The sequence below is a fragment of the Rosa rugosa genome, chromosome 7 (genome assembly GCF_958449725.1).
Source record: "Rosa rugosa chromosome 7, drRosRugo1.1, whole genome shotgun sequence".
In the NCBI taxonomy this organism is placed as follows: Eukaryota; Viridiplantae; Streptophyta; class Magnoliopsida; order Rosales; family Rosaceae; genus Rosa; species Rosa rugosa.
Window position 1 is genome coordinate 23248638 of NC_084826.1, and position 10403 is coordinate 23259040.

At 41.4% G+C, this 10403-nt stretch overlaps 1 long non-coding RNA gene across 3 annotated transcripts; it reads right to left on the reverse strand.

Annotated features, from left to right (window-relative positions):
- Nucleotides 1-752: 752 nt before the first annotated feature.
- Nucleotides 753-3197, reverse strand: LOC133722167 (uncharacterized). 3 transcript variants are annotated; one of them, XR_009852517.1, is made up of 5 exons: nucleotides 2794-3197; nucleotides 2554-2646; nucleotides 1627-2464; nucleotides 1134-1281; nucleotides 753-1039 (listed from the first exon to the last, which is right to left on the reverse strand). It is a non-coding gene; the product is annotated as an uncharacterized LOC133722167 (long non-coding RNA). The 3 variants fall into 3 exon arrangements; XR_009852518.1 differs by having other exon boundaries at nucleotides 1134-1396; nucleotides 1509-2464; XR_009852516.1 differs by having other exon boundaries at nucleotides 1134-2464.
- Nucleotides 3198-10403: the final 7206 nt, after the last annotated feature.

Genomic DNA, 10403 nt, shown 5'->3' on the forward strand with positions numbered 1-10403 from the left:
CTGAAACAAATCGCTGTGTATTCTCATTGATAATAGAGGCCTCTTTATATAGAGGATTACAATGCATAGAGTCTGAATCATACAAGGAAAGATAATCTCTAGATTCTTCTAATTAAACCCTATTACCACTATAGGTCAAGTAACCTAGAGTTTGGGCCAAACACAAATTAGGGTTTTATTTGAACACTCCCCCTTGTGTTACCCAAACGCGGTGCTTCTTTCGTTGCCTCATTAAAAACCTTGCCGAGTAACAAAAACCCAGTGGGACAAAAATAATATCGGTCGAAGGGGAAAAAGAGCACAACACACCCTTCACGTTTCGAGACCATACATGTAAACATCTCCCCCTGATGTCTGCATCTCCCCCTGATGACAACGGTCATGGGAGTTCGGATAACTTCCGTAAACGATCACTACAGGAAAACAAGCCATTTACGACGTGCAAAACACGCCGTAAATGACAATTTACGACGTGAAAATCCGGGCAAAAATGCGCCCTTATAGACCGCGTCGTAAAAAATGAAATTTTTTATCTTTTTACAGCGTGCATTTTGCACGCCGTAAATTTGGTATGGACGCCGTAAAATTTAGTACGCGCGCCGTAAACGACCCAAAAGCATGCCGTAAATTTTGGTTTAAGGCATGCTTTGCACGCCGTAAATTCAATTTTTTAAAAAAAAAAAAAAAAATATTCTCTGTTGTTCCAATGTCACCCAGAAACACTATAAATAAAAAGAATAACAAATCTGTCGTTGTTGCAATTTCATAAGAGAACATTCACTTGTATAAAAAATTGAGCAGTATACAAACAAATGTTGTGGAAGCAATAACAAATGAAGCTTATAGCAAAACCAATACAAATAAAATGAACCTAAAGTGGTAGTGTAAAGCCATTGGGGTGGATTGCCTCAACCGTTCACTGCACATTGCCACATTCCACTTCAAATACATCTTGTGTCTTAAAAGAACAGCTTTACTTGGATCTTCATGATAAATTCAACACTTACGGATGCCTCTTGTTTCCCCATTGAAGTTGGAGCTGGACAATATTGAATGACATTAATAAAGAGCTACAAAATTTACTATTTCAGTTTAACCCTGAACTAATGGGTAAAAATCTACACTATAGTTACCTCTCCTTTAAAAGATTATGGAGCTCCAATTTTGCAGTCATCTAATCTTCTAATTAAGATCTGAACTGTATACAAGACCATCAGTTAACTCATAAATGAAGTACAGAAACTCTTGTACCTTGATTGAATTTGCGAACACAGGGGCCATCTACGCCATCACAGACAAAGAAGTAGAAAAGAAGTAGAAAACAGAAAACAGTAATGTTACACTCTGTATCTAGGGTTCATGAGAAGACATTGCATACATCTTTGCAAAGGTTTTCCTGAGAAATCAGTCGAACTACCGGCAGGTAAACAAAACTTCATCTTACAAACAACAAAATGAAGGTATACCATATATTTAAAAAGATAGTATTAACATAATGCGATTATTACTTGGGAGCCCCGAGGTCAAAGCAAGAGAAAAAAATAATGCATTCAAGTATTATTGTCTATGCCTGGCCAGGAGTGGATGATTCCACTAACAAATGGATGTCAAAGCTTTGAGAAATACCTGGCCAGTTCAATACAATGTCGTCCCTCAATCAATGGCCTGTTTTGAATTAACCATTATGCAAATGCAAATGTCCCCGGCCAGAGTAAATTGGCATTCAGCTGATGAAATGAAAATTCTCGGACGATCAACTCCTGGAACAAGCCATGATTCACATATTTATTTCAATAATTTGAGATTCAAACTCTAGAGGCCAAGGAATAACAAAGACCAGGCGAAATACACTGAAAAATAGAAATCAAATACAAAATTTTAAGTGCCACAACCTTCTAAGAAATACTCAAGAAGAACGAAAAAAACCCAGGGGGAAAAGGTCAAAATAACTCTTGTAGAAGAGCTGCTGCTACTATGTAAGTAAATGCATCACTAAGTATCCAATTAAATATAGTTGAATACATACATGCTCGTCTATATATTTGATTCCTCCATTAAACACCAGATAAGTATGAAGTTAAAGTTTGTTTCTAAACAGGAATAGAACATGTAAACTCTTCACAAATTTGCAAATTTCATTGCACAGCTTCCACATTCTGTCACTACCAAAGCTCAAATGTCCTATATTACTCCTAAAACAGCTCATGAAAAGCATTTGCTTGTCACCAGCCATAGAAATTTAAAGTGGAAGCTCACACATTCCATCATTCAAGCTCAAAACTTTCAATAGGGAAAGATCAACTCTGACATTATAAATATCAATACAAGTTTACAAATGGACCTATGAAAGTCAAAATTACGTTTCTGGGTGTTGACCTGACAAAAAAATAATAGATATTTACCATTTCAGGAAACTGATGCTTCCTCTCTACGAAGCTTTGCTGGGTCTCTGTGTTTTCCTCACCTGCAAATAACAACACCCACCCAGTAAGTCAAAATTTCACTAAAATTGAGAGTTGGTTAGAGAAACAGAGAGAGAGTGTATGTATGTACCACTGGAAGAGTCGTCTTTGCCATCACAGACAAACTCTTGATCACTGTTTTAATATCCCTGGTGATCGCAAATTTAATCAAATCCTACGCCATCTACTCCAATTAACAAGAATCAGATCAAATTGATATACAAATCCAAATCGAGCAAATAACGTATACATATGGATTGGATTGAATTGAATGATCGTTGGGATCAAATTCAAAACAAAAAATTCAAATTGAAAACCCTAGATTACTGACCGATAAGCTGCGAGGAGCGAAGTGCAGAGCATCAAGGATTAGAGAGTCGACTATTCGATCGAAACGGTGCGCATTTGAAGAACCGAATCAAAAAATTCGGAAGTGAGTCCCTTGACAAAGGCTCTGATATCGTCGGAGACACCGAACTTATGGAGCTCCGCCTCCGATGGCTCACTGGCGAAGGCGGAGGCGAAGGAAAAGGTGGAGGCGGATTTGACAATTGAGAGGTTGGAGAGCTGAGGGGGTGTGATCTCGGAGACAGAGAGTGACTTGATTTTGGCGGAGGAGCTGGTAATGGTTTGAGATTTCTCGAAGCTTTCGACGGAGAGAGAAAGATAAGAGTGAGGGATGGACTGAGAAGGAGATTTAACTTTAATTTTGGCCAAATTTCGTAGCTGTTTTGATTACACAAAGACGACAATACTCCAAACGCGTCGTTATAAACATTTGCACAATAACAAACACGGCATGCTTTCACTGTACGCTTTGCTTTATTATTTAAAAATGCAAGTTTCACGGCGCACATTCAATGCTCGCCGTGAATGAGTATCATTTACGGCATGCATTTAATGCACGCCGTAAATTCAGCGTCGTGAATGATCAGTTTTCTTGTAGTGGATGCTACCAAACATGTTTCTCGAAAGTGGAATTTAGACAATGACTTAGTGAGCAAGTCTGCCACACTGTCCTTAGATTGAACCTAGTTCACTTTGATCTTGAGGAGAGTCTGTTGTTGTTGATTATCCTTGGTGTTGTCGCTTTTGATGTAGCCTTGCTTCATTTGTTCAAAACAAGAAGCATTATCCTAAATGCTCGTAGGCTCATCTGTGGTAGACTTCAAACCACAATTGTTCGAACATGCGTAATTATGGATCCAATCCATATACATTCACGAACCTCTTCGTGAAAAGCAATGATCTCTGCATTGTTCGAAGATATAGCGATTAGGGTCTGTTTTGTAGACCTCCAAGATATCATGGTCTTTTACCCATGGTGAACACTTAACCAGTTTGGGAATGACCTTTGTGTGGGTCAGAGAGATACCCAACATCAGCAAAACCTTCCAAAACACATGTCGTTTTGGGATGGGGATAGTGGACGCAGGCCAGTGTTGGCGGCGTTCCTGGTGTGTGATGGGTCCGAAACCATCATCTCTCTATAGGGATAAAACAAGCCTATATCAATCTTACATCTCAAGTACCGAAAGATATCTTTTACACCAATCTAATGGCGTCGCATTGCCGCAAAGCTATACCTTAGCTAACAAGTTCATGGCAAATGAGATGTCCGGTCTTGTGCATTGAGCTAAGTACAATAATGCGCCTATTGTACTCAAGTAAGGCACTCCTGCCTCTAGCACATCTTCATTATCATCCTTTCAACGAAGAGGATCCTTTTCAGAATCAAGACTACGGACGATCATGGGGGTGCTTGAAGGCTTGACCTTGTCAAAATGCCTAAGGATCTATCGACACGATGCTCAAGTTCCAAACCGAGACATAATCGTGTTCTCCCATAATCCTTCATCTCAAAATCGGATTTCAAGTGTTCAGCGGTTTCCCTTAACTCTTTAAGGGCTTCTAATGAAGATCATGTCCAACATGAACCGCGATAGAATCCAAAACTTGTTATGAAAACGCGCGGGCATATCCCCTCCCAATTAAGTAGTTATCTTAGTGAGCATTTCAACCTTATTGTAAACGCGCTCCGTGGTCTACAGCCACTTGACTTGGGTAAATGAAGTTCACCATGAACCTTCATGTACATTCCATATCTAGATCCCCATAAAGATACATAGTGACCACATTCGTAAGCGGCATGATTAGTTATTCGGAAATTACCAAACTGACAGGGTAGTGGAGTGCAATGACATCCATTACGAGAGAATATGTCTCATCGTAGTCGATTCCATCGCGTTTTATGAGAAGCCTTGCGCCATAAGGCGAGATTACCATATCTTTTTCTCACTACGCTTTCTAACGAAGACCCATTAGTTAATAGGTTTTATGTTAGGAGGTGTTGGCATCACTGGCTCGAAAAACCTTCCTCTTTGTTAGAGAATCCAACTTAACCTAGATTGTATCTTTCCATTTATGCCAAATTTCTCTACGTTGGCATTCATTCATCAACGGAGCGTGGTTCGATATCATCGGACTCAACAAACTCATGTGCATGCGCAACTACATCATCATTATGATGGAGTTTCTATCCCACTTCTCATGTACACTAGTGTAATTTTCATAGAGCTCTACATCATCAATAGGTTCTGACGTTGAGGCGTCCCCTAACGATAACCATAACCCGGAAGATACTCATGAGACGGATTTTGAGTGTCGATGATCAAAGGATTGGAGTGTGCCAAAGTATCATTCGAACCCACAGGCCTCCCACGCATCTTAGCTGGGGCCATGACCTGTAACGCCAAAGTGCCACTCTCTATGGCGTTGGCGCCATGCCTACCTCTGTGTAGGGTGGCTCTACGTCCTCTCGTAGGGACGTCCATCCTTGCAAGCATGTTTGCAGCATATTTATGTGATCTCGTCACTTTAGTAGGGATTGAGATGAGACATAGTAGGGACAGGCCATGACAATTCCTGTCGTTCCTGCTGAACATCTGTGTTCTTATCTCCCCCTAACGACGGGAAGACTGTCTCATCAAAGTGACATCCGAAAATCTAGCGGTAAGGAGGTCGCCATGCAAGGGCATTAAGTGGCGGACGATTGTTGGAGTCTCAAATCCAACTGAGTTGCTCATTTGTCTGTAAGGACCCATTATAGAGCGTTGTGGCGGCGCAATTGGCACATAAATGGCACACTCAAATATGCGTAAGTACGATACTTGTACCCAGTCACTAGCTGTAACGCAGAGGTAGATTGAGTAGCGGTGGGTCGTAGACGAATTAGCATAGCTGCATGCGATATTGCATTACCCCAAACGGATATAAGGAGATTGGTGCGCATTACCAATGTCCTGACTACCATCGTAGACATTTCCGCGAGACCATTTGGGTGTGTTCATGGGAATGTGATGTCCAACATCAGTCCCAATGCAATAACCATTGAAAGTCTTCGATGTAAACTCTCTACCATCGTCAAGTCCAATTGACTGAATATGATGATTCGGGGAGTGAGCCCGTTGTCATATGATGTGTGTTAGGAGTGTTTCATAAGCAGCATTACAAGTGGACAATGGCATAACACGTGGCCAGCGTGTTTGCGTGTCAACCAACATCATGAGATATTTAAACGTCCGCAGGTTGGTTAAAACAGTCCACAGAATCCCTAAGGATTCTATGTAAGAACAGAATGAGTATTTTCATATCCTTTGCTTAGGACGGTCTTAGTCCTAACTTCCCTAAGGAACTGGCTTTGTAAAACGAGCGAGAGGATTTTGGTTGGGCCTGAGCGTCTGAAACGCTATTTGAAGCAATTTGGTGATTGCAGCATCACCTGAGGCGCCATCACCATGATGGACGCCATCCATGGCGTCATGGATAGGGACTGTGCCAGCCCTAGGCTGGTGGTGGACAGAGGTGGTGCCCTAGGCAGCAGCGTTGGTCACACTTAGTCCAGGAATCAACTTTTGATTCATGCTTCGTTTCGCTCGAAAGAAAGGATGTCCATGTGAAGCCTTTAGTAGACGGATCATCATACCGTGACTAGGATGATCTATCTTGTCGTGACAAAGCCAATATATGTCTAAATCCAAGAGATCTTCTCTCATAACTTTTATTGGATTAATAGCTCGAATAGTGACATAGAGTCCACTAGAGAGACACATAAACTTCTCTAAGATGCACATTTGTTCGCAATCATTAGACGTATTGCAAAGGAACTCATTTCCGTTATCTACATGCGTTTTCGCATGGAATCCGTTGGCTATTCATAGGGTACGATTTTCCCTAAGAGCGTAGAGAGTTTCTGTGACAGTAATCAAGGTGCCATTTGGCAAGTGGAACTTGGGCTATTCCATGTCCTTGAATTAATATTGATGGCCCAGCCATCGTAGTCACAAAGTAATATGCTCATAATCAAAATTGAGTCATAATGAAAAGAACTCGAAATTTTATTCATAAGCCAACAGAGTTACATTATTGTCTCTTTGACCAAAGAAAATCTAATCCAAAATGCTAGCTAATGCAAAACAATGGTAGTCGTCTAACTTCTTTCGGTAATTCCAAAATAAATGTGACCAGGTGAGTAGAGAGATGTCGGTGGAGCAAGGCTCGCTTAAGTACCACTAATCTCAGAATCTTCCTAGACATCACACTTACTTTGGGTGAGCCTACTTTGAAGAAAAACTAAACCATGCCATTGGCATTTACTACAAAAATATATGGCAATTGCCTATTACATCTCTTGGAAAAATAAAGACTTAAACAGAATTGGCGATCTATTGATCCCAGCCAGATTTGTAGTCTTCAACCCTTCACTCTAGATCATCTTCTTGATCTTCTTGTTCCACATCGTGAGCTTCTCTTGCTTCACAATATGCTTTGTAGGCGGTGACAATTTCTTCACGAGCTCTACAAATGTGTGCCCAATGATCAGACACTCCACATCGAGAACATACATCTCTTTGTTTAAACTCCATTGATTGAGGCGCTTTGAAAGCGTCATTTAGATGGCTCTTAGTGTTGGTGGCGCCACCAACATGGCCAGAGGCGTTGCCTCCCTCTCTCTTTCCACGTTGACCTCTTCGGTTCCGTGTTCGCCTATATTGGCGGTTACCTTCCCAAGTAGAGCGATTATATGGACCAGAACGTTCAGAAGTATCTCTAAGGTTAGAGTTTCGCTCTTGGCGCCTTCTCTTAGGGGCGCGACTATAATTGGATTCTGAAATATGCTCTATTTCCACGGATCTCGAATTATAGTTCTTCACAAGGATGTTGTCATGCTTTTCAGCGACATTCATAGCTCCAATAAGCTCATGAAACCTTGTGATCCGTCCTGCAGTAACATCGATTCGATAGTTCTTAGCAACCATCAATGTAGAGACGGGGAAGGTAGAGAGAGTCTTCTCAATCAACATCGCATCTGTGATCTCTTTACCACAGAATTCCATTAAGGATTTAATGCGAAGTGCTTCCGAGTTATAGTCAAGAACTGACTTGAAATTACAGAAGCGGAGGCTCTGCCATCTCACTTCTAGGTCAGGAAGCAAGGAGTCACGGACGTTGCCAAATCTTTCTTCGAGTGAGACCCACAATCTTCTGGGGTCTTCTTCATTCATACACTCGTACTGGAGCGAATCATCCATATGAAGAGTCATTAGGATGATGGCTTTCGCCTTATTTGCCTCTAAGGCTGCTCTATTTGTTTCCAAAGCTTGAGCTTGCTCAACAGTTAGCACGTCCTGGCTAGGCTCGAGTATCGTATCCAGGATTCCATCAGCCTTGAGATGCTGGTGGACATCACGAACCCACCTGTGATATCCAGAGCCAGTTGTTCCCAACGGAGCAAGGTCCAATTTGTTCAGGTTACTCATCCTGAAAGAGAACAAGAAATTAGGGTTAGTTTCAGAGCGAAATAGGCTACCACGAAAACAATAAAAATTTCTGAGCGTAGTCGCTTCCAAGAAATTAGGAATTTCCGAGCGTAGTCGCTTCCAAGAAATTCGATTCCAAGAGGGGTTGGATTAGATCGAAACAATGACGTTTGTGGTCGATCGTTTTATCTCAACAAACTCTAAGTTTGGAGTACTCTACAAGCTCCAAGCTTGGAGTGAGCACGAACCCCCACAGTTCCGCTTAATTTGGTCTCCCCTAGGTAGAAGAAGGGGAGGTTGCAAGTCCCCGAGAAAAGAAATAAAAAGTTCAAAAAACGAGAACTTTTAGTAAAAATTACCTCGAAATAGGTCGCCGGAAATTTGGCCAGAAAAGTGGCCGGAAAAGTCGCCGGAAGTTGGCCGGAAAAAGATTGACCGGCGTTGACCAGATGGTTGACCGGAGGCTGACGTGGCACTGATGCTGACGTGTCAGGATGAGGTGGCGATGTCACTGACGTGGCAGGCTGATGTGGCTGTGCTGACGTGGATGATGACGTGGCTGTGGGTCCCTATCAGTGGGTCGGGTCAGGTCAGTGGGCTTCTCTTTCTTCTTTTCCCTTTTTTTTTTGGGCTAGCACGTGGGCTCTGCTCTCCTTGCTTCTGGGCTTGGGCTGGATTGGGCTCGGAACCGAATGGTTGCCGGCGGTTCAGAGTGCTGGTACTTCAAGCAGGCGGTTCGGGTCGATTCCGGCCGGGTCTGGTGATGATTTTTTCGGTTCCCGGAATCTGGGGACGAGATACAGCTTCTGACAAAAGGTGGCCGTGAGGGATGGACGGGGAGATGGTGAACCTGGCAGGAGATCTTCGGATTCTTCTTTGGAGGCCGGTTTGGTCACTTCCAGTAGCCGGTTCAGGTCGATTCCGGCCGGTTCTGGGGGCAGAGCAGTCGGTTTTGGGCTCCTGGAGGTGAGAGTTTCAAGGTGGGCTGCGGGGGTTTCTGGGATTTGGAGGCTACGAATTTAGGGTTTCAGGGTTAGCGCGTCGTGCTGATAACGTGTTGTAGAGAAACTGAAACTGAGAGGAAATCGCTGTGTATTCTCATTGATAATAGGGGCCTCTTTATATAGAGGATTACAATGCATAGAGTCTGAATCATACAAGGAAATATAATCTCTAGATTCTTCTAATTAAACCCTATTACCACTAGGTCAAGTAACCTAGAGTTTGGGTCAAACACAAATTAGGGTTTTACTTGAACAAGTCATTAATTTTACGCACGCATCTGTAATCGGACATTTTGGAACTTGAGACTCGATATGATATTATTAGTATGTAATACATCTTTATTAAATTAAGGGGGGTGTATTGTATTTGGATTTGTGTGGAGTTTTTTTAAATGACAGACTTTTTCAAAAGTCCATGGACTCCATAAAAAGTTCATAGACTTTTATTGATTTCTTAAAACCATTGACTTTTAGCACAGATTTTTTACTGATTTATAAAAATCTACAGACTTTATATGAATGACTTCTATAGATTTCACAATACTTATAAAAAAGAAAAACCAAGCTAGTTTATTAGTCAGAGAACAAAATACGATGCGGTAGCTATGTTAAAAATACGATGCGGTAGCTATGTTAACTAGTCTATTAGCGTAGAAATCAGAGAAGCTCAAATAATGCCTATTAGCGTAGAAATCAGAGAAACTCAAATAATGTCATGAAAGAAATATATAAGAAAATGAAGGAAAAACCTCCAAATATAATCAACCAAATTAAAAGGTACCAAAAAAAGAGAAGGGGAAAAAAAGAACATTGATGAAGTTTCATGCTAAAGAAGCAAACGTCTTTGAAACAATGATATGATTTATTCTTCTCCTTCATTTTCACTTTCTTGATTGTCATTGTTTTCATTGTTGACAATTGGTTGGGCATCTATCCACATATGAGTAGCAATACTCATTCTCCATTCATTAGCATTCTCTCTTTGCTAATCTTGGGTTTGAAAATCATCCCATTCAAAATTATATTCGTGATTGTCTATTGGATCTTCTGCTGGTTCAGGAGGAAATTCATCTGAACGGCATTCTGATAAGATGCATTATTTCAAAACGTGTACGTGT